General features: G+C 41.3%; 1 protein-coding gene across 1 annotated transcript in view; it reads left to right on the top strand.

Moving 5' to 3' along the window:
* Positions 1-12019, top strand: part of SMIM35 (small integral membrane protein 35) — a 45231-nt gene that overhangs the window by 10548 nt on the left and 22664 nt on the right.

Here is a 12019-nt window from a genome sequence, read left to right as displayed (position 1 = left end):
AGACTGTCAATAAGCCACTTGAAACACGCTGGGCTGCTACCTGCATCTGCTTCTTCCCAAGACACAGACCCTGCCTAGCAAAACTTAGGCACTCAAGCCAGTACCCTGGGACAAATGTGGAGGGTCACAGAGATCCCCAGCCCACAGAAGGCATTTGCTTAGGCCACTGTAAAGGAAGCTTTGCCTTGACTCCCCCCAAGGTGAGTGGCCATAGCTTATACTCAAAGTCTCATTTTGGCTGCTGAAATAACTTATTTGCTTCTCTGTCCACGGGGCTTCTCCATCCACTAAATCCTTCAAACAGAAGCACTGTGTTCTCCATCTCTCCCAGCCCTCAGTCTCTGGATAGGACAGTCTAAGGTCTGGGGTATACATCACTCACCAGCCTCTTCATTTTATGAAAGACAACCTGGAAGGTCAGAGTGGCTCTGAGATGGCTGTGGCTGGCTGCGGGTGTATTGCCCATGCCTGCTCCTAGATGACATCTTGGCCATCCTGAGCCACCATCAAGACTCTGTTCAGGAAAAGCCAGGACAGAGGAGCTGAGCTTCAGGGTGTCATCTGTCAAGAAGGCCCCAGAATGCCAAGCTCCAAAGCCCTGACTGGGGCCAGGGTTCATTCTTTGTATATTTTCTCTGTCTCTGTCTCTCTCCCTTTCTCTCTGTTGTCAGACACACAACAAGTGTGTGTATTCTAGAATCCTTGTTAATTGGTTAATTTAGTTAAAACCAGATGAGATCACCCATAAATCCATGTCACAGAACACATGTAAACATGTCACAATATGTAACCCCCTCAGACCCTGGCAGATGCGCACAACATGTGGGCCACTGACACAGGGACAAAGTGTGTGTCATTTCTCCCAAGGTCACCGCACTGGGGTGGTGGCTGACTCTCAGCAGCCGGTTTACTCCTAAACTCAGTCAGTTCTCTGTTCCTTGACTTCATCTTGCTTAGGGAAGTAATAAAACTGAGTATTCTTGGGACTGGCTTCTACAAAGAAATTTAAAATGTTTATTTATCTTAAACTCCTTGACTCAAAACAATACATTTTCAAATCTAAACATCCTTCTCTCTAAACTTAAGTATATTCAGTATGACTCTCACTTTCTTCCTCCTCAATGTGAGATAATCAGAACTAATTACTTTGGGAAACTCCCTATACCGACTCTCATATGAATGGACTTTGATGGACCCGTTCCTCTGTCTTCCAGACCCAAATGGTGTCAGTCTGGCTGTGAAAGAATCCCCTGGAGAGCTTATTGAAAACTACAGATTCCTGGGCCCACCTCTGGACAGCTTCCTTGGATAGGTCTGGAGTGGGTCCCAGGTGCTCCATTCTTTGAAAGATCCGTAGGGAACTCTGAAGAATTTGGGGACAGCTGCTCTACACTTGCCCTGACTTGCCTTAATTGTAGGGACAACTTGGCTCAGACTCAAGGCAAGGTTCTTGATACCCAGGGGTCTGTTGAGATGGAGGGCTGAGCAGGCAGGAAACTACCTGATGTTAAGACTACATTTCTGACATAGCCAAGCACCAGGACTTACAGCTTCTTGAGGCTTCCTGGTTCTTCATAAACCCTATCATCAGTGCAAAGGTTGATGCCAATCTTCCTGTGTGCTTGGAAGGAGATCACACATCCATCTAATCTAATGTGGTATCAGACCAATGTGACATCATCACTTAAAGAGAAAGGGGCCCGACTCTGAGCCTTGTTTTATGTCACAGGAAATTGTGATCTGTCAGGGGCTGTTTCTATCCATCTCATTCTTGTATTAGAGATCAAAGGCAGACTTTTGGTTGTCAGTAGGTGGAGATCTCTGTGGGCTCATGTAACTTGGTGCCTAACTGGTCTCTTTCCAGAGGAGGACAGAGGCTACTGATAAATTAATGAAGAGCTGCCAACACTCTTATACTGTTCTAGAAAATTTCACTCTAAGTGAAGGAAAATAACTTATCGAATATCTACCATGTGTCAGGAACCATATAACTCTCCTTTCACATACATGTCTCACTTGATCTTCATATTAACCTTGTGAAGTTAATATTTTAATTGCCATTTCAACATAAGAGAGGATTAAAACTCAATCTTGCCCGGAGTAATGATATTTTAGCTTCCAGATGGCCTGGCTCCAGGTCTCTTTCCATCATCACACACTGCTAAGGCACATATCCCAGTGGTCAAGGGTTACAAAGATCTGCCTGAAATCTGCTGTCTGTTCATTCATTATACTGGGTTGAAAGACTCAGCGCTGTACATTATCAGAGAGAGAGTGAGGGTAAAGTTTAGAGAGCAGTCAACAAACCAGTGGGTCCAGTTTCAAACAGGAGATACTTGATTTTGTATTGTTATTATGTGATTGGTTCCTTTTTCTTCAGCAATATTCTTCATCACACGAATATTTCTATTGAAAAAGATGAAAATCATATGAAATTGATGATACTTGTTTTGACCTTTAAAAATGGCCGTTTTATATGTTCAAGCTAATACTAAGGCAAAACTTGAAAGGCTCTTTTTACTTCTACTCCGTACCCCACTCCCCTAGTTCTTCATAAACCCTGTCATCACCTGCTTTACACCTGCCCTGTCTTACCTTAATCATAGGGAGAACCACAACTTGGTGAGAGCCTCTCTCTCTCTCTTTGTGTGTGTATGTGTGTGTGTGTGCATGTGTGTATACCACAACTAGAATTATATGATATCTATTCTTCTGCGACTTGAACTGATCTTTAAAAAATGGAATTGATGAGCAACAAATGAGCAACAAAGGAAGGATTCTTGATTCCAGCTGAAGAAAAGTGTAGGCTCCATAAAACCTGATGTATTGAGGGTGAGGGGGCTTAGAAGCCCATGGTGAGGAAAATGTTCCGTTTTTCTTGCCAAACCTGGACCTTGGGCAATATCATCTCCACATCTGCCTCTACCATTGATCCTAATAGTAAAGCCTAGGGCCTCCCACTAGGGTTTGTTGTACTCAGGTTTTGAGTTTTAGAGCTTCCTTCTGGTTTTGTTTGATGTATTGCTAATCTTGCAGGGGGTTGTGCTGCTCGCTTGTTCATTTTTTGTTTTGTTTTGTTTTAAAGTTCCTTGTCAGTATGATCTAAAAGCTAGAGAGGTCCAATCACCTGCTGGAGGTTTCTTCTAAGTGATCAAACTAGGATTTTTAAATTTTTTTATTTTTTGTTGGTAGAATGAACTTTTTTTTTTTTTTTTTGGAGATGGAGTGTCACTCTCGCCCAGGCTAAAGAGCAGTGCTGCAATCTTGGCTCACTGCAACCTCTGCCTCATGGGTTCAAGCAATTCTCCTGCCTCAGCCTCCTGAGTAGCTGGAATTACAGGTGCCTGCCATCACACCTGGCTAATTTTTGTATTTTTAGTAGAGATGGGGTTTCACTGACCTCAAGTGATCTGCCCACCCTCAGCCTCCCAAAATGCTGGGATTACAGGCATGAGCCACTGCGCCCATCCTAGAATGAACTTTAAATGGGAGTTAGAGGGACATTTGGAGAGAAATCATGATTTAGATGGGCAGCGGGATGACCACGTGCAAGATCTCCTGGCCTTAGGTCAGTTCATCCAAATGGCTTGGTAAATAGTCAGGTTCATAATGCCACCATTGCCTTCGTGCTGCTTGGCATGTACTCATGGCTGTATTTTTTTTTTTTTTTCAATTCTGCCAGACTTCTCAGTGACTAAGATTTGGTTTCTGGAATGTGAGTAGATGGATAGATAAGTACAATTAGGGTAGATTCTTACCCTAAGTGTAAGGATCTTGATACTTCTGCTTTTTGCATGGGTTTTGAGCGTTATGTATCTGCAGGAAACCTGGATTATAGAAAATGCATTTCAATGCACTTCTTCAAGTTTAAGGATTTAGGAACTCCTCGGTCCGGACGATAATTTAGACAGAGATACATATAGGCTGACATTTTATTGCTTTTTTAAACAGCTTTGTTTAGATATAATTCACATAACATACAAGTTACCCATTTGTTTTTAATATATTCACACATATCTGCAGCCACCATTACAGTCAATTTTAGAACATTTTCATCACCTGAAAAAAAAAAAAAACCCATACCCTTTAGCTAAGACAACCCCCTCTTTTTCTCCCCACCTCCCCTGGCCCCCCATAATCTACTTTCTTTTTCTTTTCCTTTTCTTTCTTTCTTTTTTTTTTTTGAGATGGAGTCTTGCTTTCTCATCCAGGCTGGAATGCAGTAGTGCGATCTCGGCTCAATGCAACCTCCGCCTCCCAAGGTCAGGCGATTTTCCTGCCTCAGCCTCCTGAGTAGCTGAGACTACAGGCATGTGCCACCATGCCCGGCTAATTTTTTTTATTTTCAGTAAAGACAGGGTTTCACCGTGTTAGCCAGGATGGTCTTGAACTCCTCACCTTGTGATCCGTCGGCCTCGGCCTCCCAAAGTGCTGGAATTGCAGGTGTGAGCCACTGCGCCCAGCCTCTACTTTCTTTCTCTACAGATTTTCCTCTATGGATTTTCTGGATATTTCATATAAATAGAATCATATAATATGTGGACTTTTGTGACTGGCTTTTTTCACTTAGCATACTGTTTTTGAGGTTAATTCAAGTAGCATGTATCAATACTTCATTTCTTTATATGACTGAATATTCTGGTATATGGATATACCACATTCTGTTTATACATTTGTCTATGGATTCCTTAAGATTTCTTTTCTTTAAAAAAAAGAAAAGAAAAGAAAAGAAAAAATCTTTTACCAAATACTCAGACTTCAAGGAGAAGGATTTTCCATGTATAAGACTGTGTTATCTGTGAATAGAGATATTTTCATTTCTTCTTTTCCAATCCTGGATACCTTCTGTTTCTTTTTCTTGACTATTTCCCTGGCTAGAACCTCCAGTACAATGTTGAACAGAAGTGGTGAGACCAGACATCTTTGTCGTGTTACTGATCCTAGGAAGAAAACATCTGTCTTTTACCATTTAGTATGATTGCTGTGGGTTTCTCATAAAGGCTCTTTGTCAGGTTGAGGAAGTTCTCTTCTGTTCCTAGTTTGTTGAGCGTTTTTATCATGAAAGAGTGTTTGATTTTGTCAAATGCTTCTGCATCTATTGAGATAATCATGCGATTTTAAAAATTCTACTGGTAAGATGTATTACAAGAATTGATTTTCAGATGCTAAACTAATCTTGCGCTCTAGGGAGAAATCCAGCTTGGTTATAATATACACTTATTTTTAGATACTGCTGGAATTGGTTTGCTAGTATTTTGTTGAGGATTCTTTTTTCTTTTTCCACATACAATCATTCCCAATTGTTGAGGATTTTCGCATCCATATTCATAAGATATATTTTTTCTCTGGTTTTCTTTTCTTGTGATGTCCTTGTCTGGTTTTGGCATCAGGGTAATATTTGCCTTATAAAATAAGTTGGGAAGTGTTTAGCCTCTTCTATTTTTTGGAAGAGTTTGTGAATAACTGATACTAATTCTTCTTTAAATGTTTGGCAGAATCAGTGGGAAAGCTAACTGGGCTTGGGTTTTTCTTTGTGGGCATTTTTTTTTAAATTGCTAGTTCAGTCTCTTTATTTGTTATGCCTATTCAGACCGTCTGTTTCTTCTTGAGTCAGTTTTGGTAGTTTGTGTGTTTCTAGGAATCTGTCCATTTCATCTACGTTATCTGTTTTGTTGGTGTACAATTGTTCATTGTATTTCTTTATTATTATTTTTGTTTCTGTGACATTGACAACAATGTCCCCTCTTTCATTTCTGATTCTAGTAATTTCAGTCTTTTTTTTCCCCTTGTTTAACTTAGCTAAAGGTTTGTCAGTTTTGTTGATCTTATACCAATTTTTTGTTTGTTAGTGTTCTCTACTGTTTATTTTATTAGTTTCCACTCTAAGCTTTATTATTTTCTTTCTTCTGCTTGCTGTAGTTGAATTTGTCTTTCTCTCTCTCTCTCTCTCTTTTTTTTTTTTTGGTGACAGAATCTCATTCTGTTGCCCAGGCTGGAGTGCAATGGCATGATCTTGGCTCACTGCAACCTCTGCCTCCCAGGTTCAAGCAATTCTCGTGCCTCAGCCTCCCAAGTAGCTGGGATTACAAGCATCTGCCACCATGCCCAGCTAATTTTTGTATTTTTAGTAGAGACAGAGTTTCACCATATTGGTCAGGCTGGTCTCGAACTCACGACCTCAAGTGATCCACCCACCTCAGCCTCCCAAAGTGCTGGGATTACAGGCATGACCCACTGTGCCTGACCTGTCTTTCTTTTTCTAGTGTCTTAGAAGATCAGGTGGAAGGTTAGGCCATTGATTTGAGATCTTTCTTCATTCCTAAAGTAGGCATTTACAAATATAAATTTTTCTCTTATCATTGCACCCCATAAGTTTTGGTATACCGGGTCTTCATTTTCATTCATCTCCAAGTTTTTAAAAATTTTCCTTTTGATTTATTCCTTAATCCATTGGTTATAGGTTGTATTTAGGAGTGTGTTGTTTAATTTCCACATATTTGTAGAGTTATTCACATTTATTTTGCTATTGGTTTCTAATTTTATTTCATTGTGGTCAGAGAATATACTTTGTATTATTTTTATCCTTTAAATTTTATTGAGGTTTGTTTTATGTCTTGGCCTATGGTCTATCCAGGGGGATGTTTTATGCACACTTGAATGCATATTTTGTTGTTGAGTGTTTTACAGATGTCTGTTAGGTGTAGTTGGTATGTAGCGTTGTTCAAATCTTCTGTTTCCTTGATCTTCTACTGAGTTATTCTATCCAATATTAAAAGTGGAATTTGAAGCTTTCACTTATTATTGTTGAGTTTTCTATTTCTTCCTTCATTTCTGCCAGTTTTTGCTTCATGTGTTTTGGTGCTTAATGTTTTAATGCTTTTTTCACTATTTTAAAGTGGTTACTCTAGGATTTACCATATATATCTTAGCTTACCAGAGGTCACTTCAGATAGCTTAATACCAGTGATGTATAGAAATATTACTCCTATATAGCTCTAGTCTCTTATCCTCTTTTGTGTATTATTGTTATATATATTATATATTATATATTATTATATTATGCAATATATTATTGTTATACATATGTCACATCTATTAATGTTACAAACTCAGCAATATATTGTTATAATTATTACTTTATCAACTACAGTCATGTCTTTTGCTCTATACTGCTTTGCTCCCATCCACCCCTTAGTGCTCTTATTGACAAAAATATTACATTTCTATATGTTATAGGCCTAACATTACATTATATATTTTATATATACACATAATTTTGTATGATTGCTTTTTAAATCAGTTATGAGGAGAGAAATATGCACTTATACATTTAAAAAATTGTTACTAGTCCCCTTTGTTTTTGTGTGTATGTATTCAAATTAACACGAGATCATTTGCTTTTAGCCTGATGGATACCCTTTGGTATTTCTTGTAAGGTGGGTCTGCTAGCAACAAATTCCATCAACTTTTGTTTATCTGGGAAAGTCTTTAGTTTGCCTTCATTTTTGAAAGATAGCTTTGCTAAACATAGGACTTTTGGTTGACACTTTTATTTCTTTGTGCATTAGTCCCTCTGACCTATAATGTTTTTGCTGAAAAGTCAAGTGCTAATCTTATGAAGGTTCTCTTACAAGTTCCCAGTGAGTTCTTTTTCTCTTGCTGCTTTCAGGATAGCCTCCTTGTCTTTTACTTTCAGCATTTTTTACTATTATGTGTCTGTTTGTGAATCTCTTTTAGTTTTTCTTACTTGGAGATTATTTAGTTTCTGGATGTGTAGGTTATTTCTTTATTTTTTTTCTGAGACAGAGTCTTGACCTGTCACTGAGGCTGGAGTGCAGTGGCATGGTATCAGCTCACTGCAACCTCCGCCTCCTGAGTTTAAGTGATTCTCGTGCCTCAGCCTCTCAAGTAGCTGGGATTACAGGTGTGTACCATCATGCCTGGCTGATTTTTTTTTTTTTTTTTTTTTTTTGAGACAAGATCTTGCTTTGTTACCCAGGCTAGAATACAGTGGTGCAATCTTGGCGCACTGCAACCTCCATCTCCCTGGTTCAAGCAATCCTACCACCTCAGCCTCCCTAGTAGCTGGGATTACAAGCATGTGCCACGACACCTGGCTAATTTTTGTGTTTTTAGTAGAGATGGAGTTTCACCATGTTGGCCAGGCTGGTCTCAAACTCCTGACCTCAAGTGATCTGCCTGCCTCAGCCTCCCAAATTGCTGGGATTACAGATGTGAGCCACTGTGCCTGGCCAGGTTATTGTTTTTCAATAAATTTGATAAGCTTTCTGCCATTATTATTATTGTTTTGAGACAGGCTATCGCTCTGTCACCCAGGCTGGAATGCAGTGGTGTGATCATGGCTCACTGCATCCTTGACCTTCTGGGCTCAAGTAATCCTCCCGCCTTAGCCTCCCAAGTAGCTGGGGCCACATGTGTGCACCACCACACCTGGTTAATTTTTGTATTTTTTGTAGAGATAGAGTTTCACAATGTTTTCCAGGCTAGTCTTGAACTCCTGGGCTCAAATGATCTACCCACCTCAGCCTTCCAAAGTGCGGGGATTACGGGAGTGAGCCACTGTGCCAGGCCACTAGCTCCTTTATTCTTGTACAGCCTTAAAGAGGCCATTACAGAACTCCTGGACTAGGCAATAAAATTCTGTGTTGGTCTGATACAGTTTCCTAATTAACTGAATATAAGCCTTAATGTTATGTCTCCCACCAAAGCTACCTGTTCAGATAACTGGGTATTTGGTACTTATTCCATGTATTCCATGGCAGAGACAATAATTCCTCAAGGTTAAGTCACCACCTTCTCTTGCCTCCCAATTAGTCTTTCTCCCTTCATTTTTGCTCTGCTCTAATTTATTCTACACATGGCAACCAGAGTTGTTGTAGAAAGGGGACATTTGGTCATGACATTATACTGCTTAAATATTTGAGTGGTCTTCCATTTTTCTTATAATAGAGCCCCAAATCCCTAAAATGGATGATAAGACCCTGTTTATCTCTCCCGCTTCTTCTCATGCCCCTTTCTCTCTGTGCCCTACTCTCTGCTCCACCCCCATCTTCACTCCACACCTTGCATGTACTCCAGCCACACACAAATCTTTCAAATTTTTATTGTCCAAGTATCGTGCTCTACCCTGTTTTGAGTCCTTTGTGCATGTTGTTTGCTTTTCCTAAAATGTTGTTGTTATTTTCTTTTCTGATTCCTATCATCTTTCAGGTCTTGCTTAAATGTCAGATTCAGGAAAGGCTTTCCTAACCTCCTGGAGTAGTTCAAGTCCCCCTGTTTTTTATTTTTATTTTTTGCTTTCTGTTATGAAAACAAAACAAATGCCCCAGGAGAAGGGTTCATGATTACCAGAAACATCAAAGAGTGCTTTCTACTGTTTTTATTCTGTTGTGTTGAGGCCAGCATTGCGATAAACAAGCTAAAACTACTTACACTGGACTCATTTGCAGTAACTGACATTTACAGGAATATACTAGAAATGGCACCAAAAAGTTTAAGAAAAGTGATGGTAAACTTGCACGTACATCATATAGAAAAGTAACATTTTAAATATAAAAAAGAAAAACTTCCTGGAATTGTTGTGCCAGTATTAAAGATCAGTGCTACACTGGACGTGACAAATTCTTTACGTGGGTGTTATTCTTTCCCAAAAGACTGTCAAAAGCGTGAGTGCTGCAAAAGAACAAAAATGAAAACAAACACAAAGGAAAACGTGTCTTACAGTTTATAAACAGGACGACACTGACTAGCACAAAGAGGGGTCTGGAGTCCAGTTCACGCCTGAAGCCTGCCCCGCCGGCCTCCAGGGGTCATTCAGAGCATTCTCAAATCCATTTCCGACACACAACTTGTCACAGCTCCTCTCCCCTTGAAAAAAGCATGTTAGAAGCTGCCCTACAGGTCTGAGCAGTGGGACAATCTAATTGAATCACTGAGGCCTCCTAATACATAAGAAATGGACATGACCAGCACCCTCAGCCCCACAGCAAGGGCGTTGAGGAAGTCATCAGTCCTCCAAAACTCTGAAAAGAAACTAGAGTTGAAGTCTGGACAGAAAGCCTTAAAAAACTGACAGCACCAATGCAGTCACTCAGTGTGCCCTAGGTGGGCTGTCAGGGTCAGCAGCTTCTTTCTAGAGGAAAGGAATGGAGGCGACAACAGAAGAGTACCCATTCTTCCTTTTGTTATTGGAGCAGGAGTACTAAGCAAACTAGGTACTGGCATTGGTGGTATTACAACCTCTACTCAGTTCTACTACAAACTATCTCAAAAACTAAATGATGACATGGAACGGGTCGCCGACTCCCTGGTCACCTTGCAAGATGAATTTAACTCCCTAGCAGCAGTAGTCCTTTAAAATCGAAGAGCTTTAAACTTGCTAACTGCCAAAAGAGGGGGAACTTGTTTATTTTTACAGGAAAAATGCTGTTATCATGTCAATCAATATGGAATTGTCACCGAGAAAGTTAAAAAAATTCAAGATCGAATACAACATAGAGCAGAGGAGCTTCAAAACACCGGACCCTGGGGCCTCCTCATATGCCCTGGATTCTCCCCTTCTTATTATTAACAAAACGTAATTAAAAGTTTAACAAACTGACTGAAAACTCACCAAGTGCCAGACTCACCAGCAATTAGAAAAATGGTAATTTACCAGCATTTCCTCATCGAAGTTCTCTCTCTGGTAAGGGCATATCTAGATCTGTAGGGGTCAGTGGACTCTGAATCAATTTTATGGTTTTCAAAAAATCACCATGTATTGGCTGGGCATGGTGGCTCACACCTGTAATCCCAGCACTCTGGGAGGCCGAGGCGGGTGGATCACTTGAGGTCAGGAGTTTAAGACCAGCCTGGTCAACATGGTGAAACCCCATCTCTACTACAATACAAAATTAGCCAGGCGTGGTGGCAGGCGCCTGTAATCCCAGCTACTCGGGAAGCTGAGACAGGAGAATCACTGGAACCCAGGAGGCGGAGGTTGCAGTGAGCTGAGACTGCACCACTGCACTCCAGCCTGGGAGACAGAGGGAGACTCAACTCTGTCTAGAAAAAAACAAAAAACAAACAAACAAACAAACAAAAACCCACCACATATTAGGATACTAATGATAGTCCCTATATCCATCCAGAAGTTCGATAAGTGCTGACATAAAGCACTGACCACCCCACGACTCCACACTTAGCGCCTGCCTGGAGGCTCCCGGACGCCGAGGTCCAGGAGAATGCCTGGTTTCAGTCATTTCTGGGCTGTGACAACACGTGAGCAGGGAGCACTGTGTGAGTCTCTGGGAGGGAGTCCTCCGGGGCCCGAGAGACTCCTCCACCCCTGAGGAGGGCAGACAGGTTGGGGAGAGCCTGGCCAGGCCCCTAGAGACTGGCAGGGGGCAGGCATGCCCCACCCACGCATGTCCTTCTGTTCTGATAGCACCTGGACCCCCTGTACTTTTTCATAGAACGTAAGTTTTTGAGCAACTGATTATTAGGGTGCTGATATGTTGAACATACCTCCTCATAGAACACGAGCTCCATGAAGGCAGGGCTCCTATGTGCCTTGACCACTCTATGCCCAGTGTCTAGTACAGGGCCTGGCACATAGTAATAACTCCATACATCCTTGTTGAGTGTGGAAATTAATGCTCTTTGGGGCACAGAATTCAAGGGCTGGCATGGGAGGTGGGCAGGGAGAAAGTCCCGGGGCTGTACTTAGAGCTAATGTGGACCTGGTGGAAAAGTTGTTTAAATCTCAGACGGGCAATTTGGGAGGCCGAGGTGGGTAGATCACTTGTGGTCAGGAGTTCAAAAACAGCCTGGTCAACATGGTGAAACTCTGTCTCTACTAAAAATACAAAAATTAGCTGGATGTGATGGCGCGTGCCTATGGTCCCAGCTACTCAGGAGGCTGAGGCACCAGAATCGTTTGAACCCAGGAGTTGGAGGTTGCAGTGAGCTGAGATTGTGCCACTGCACTCCAGCCTGGGTGACAGAGTGAAACTCTGTC

The sequence above is a fragment of the Theropithecus gelada genome, chromosome 14 (assembly GCF_003255815.1).
Source record: "Theropithecus gelada isolate Dixy chromosome 14, Tgel_1.0, whole genome shotgun sequence".
In the NCBI taxonomy this organism is placed as follows: domain Eukaryota; kingdom Metazoa; phylum Chordata; class Mammalia; order Primates; family Cercopithecidae; genus Theropithecus; species Theropithecus gelada.
This window is presented reverse-complemented; position numbering and strand designations above follow the sequence as displayed.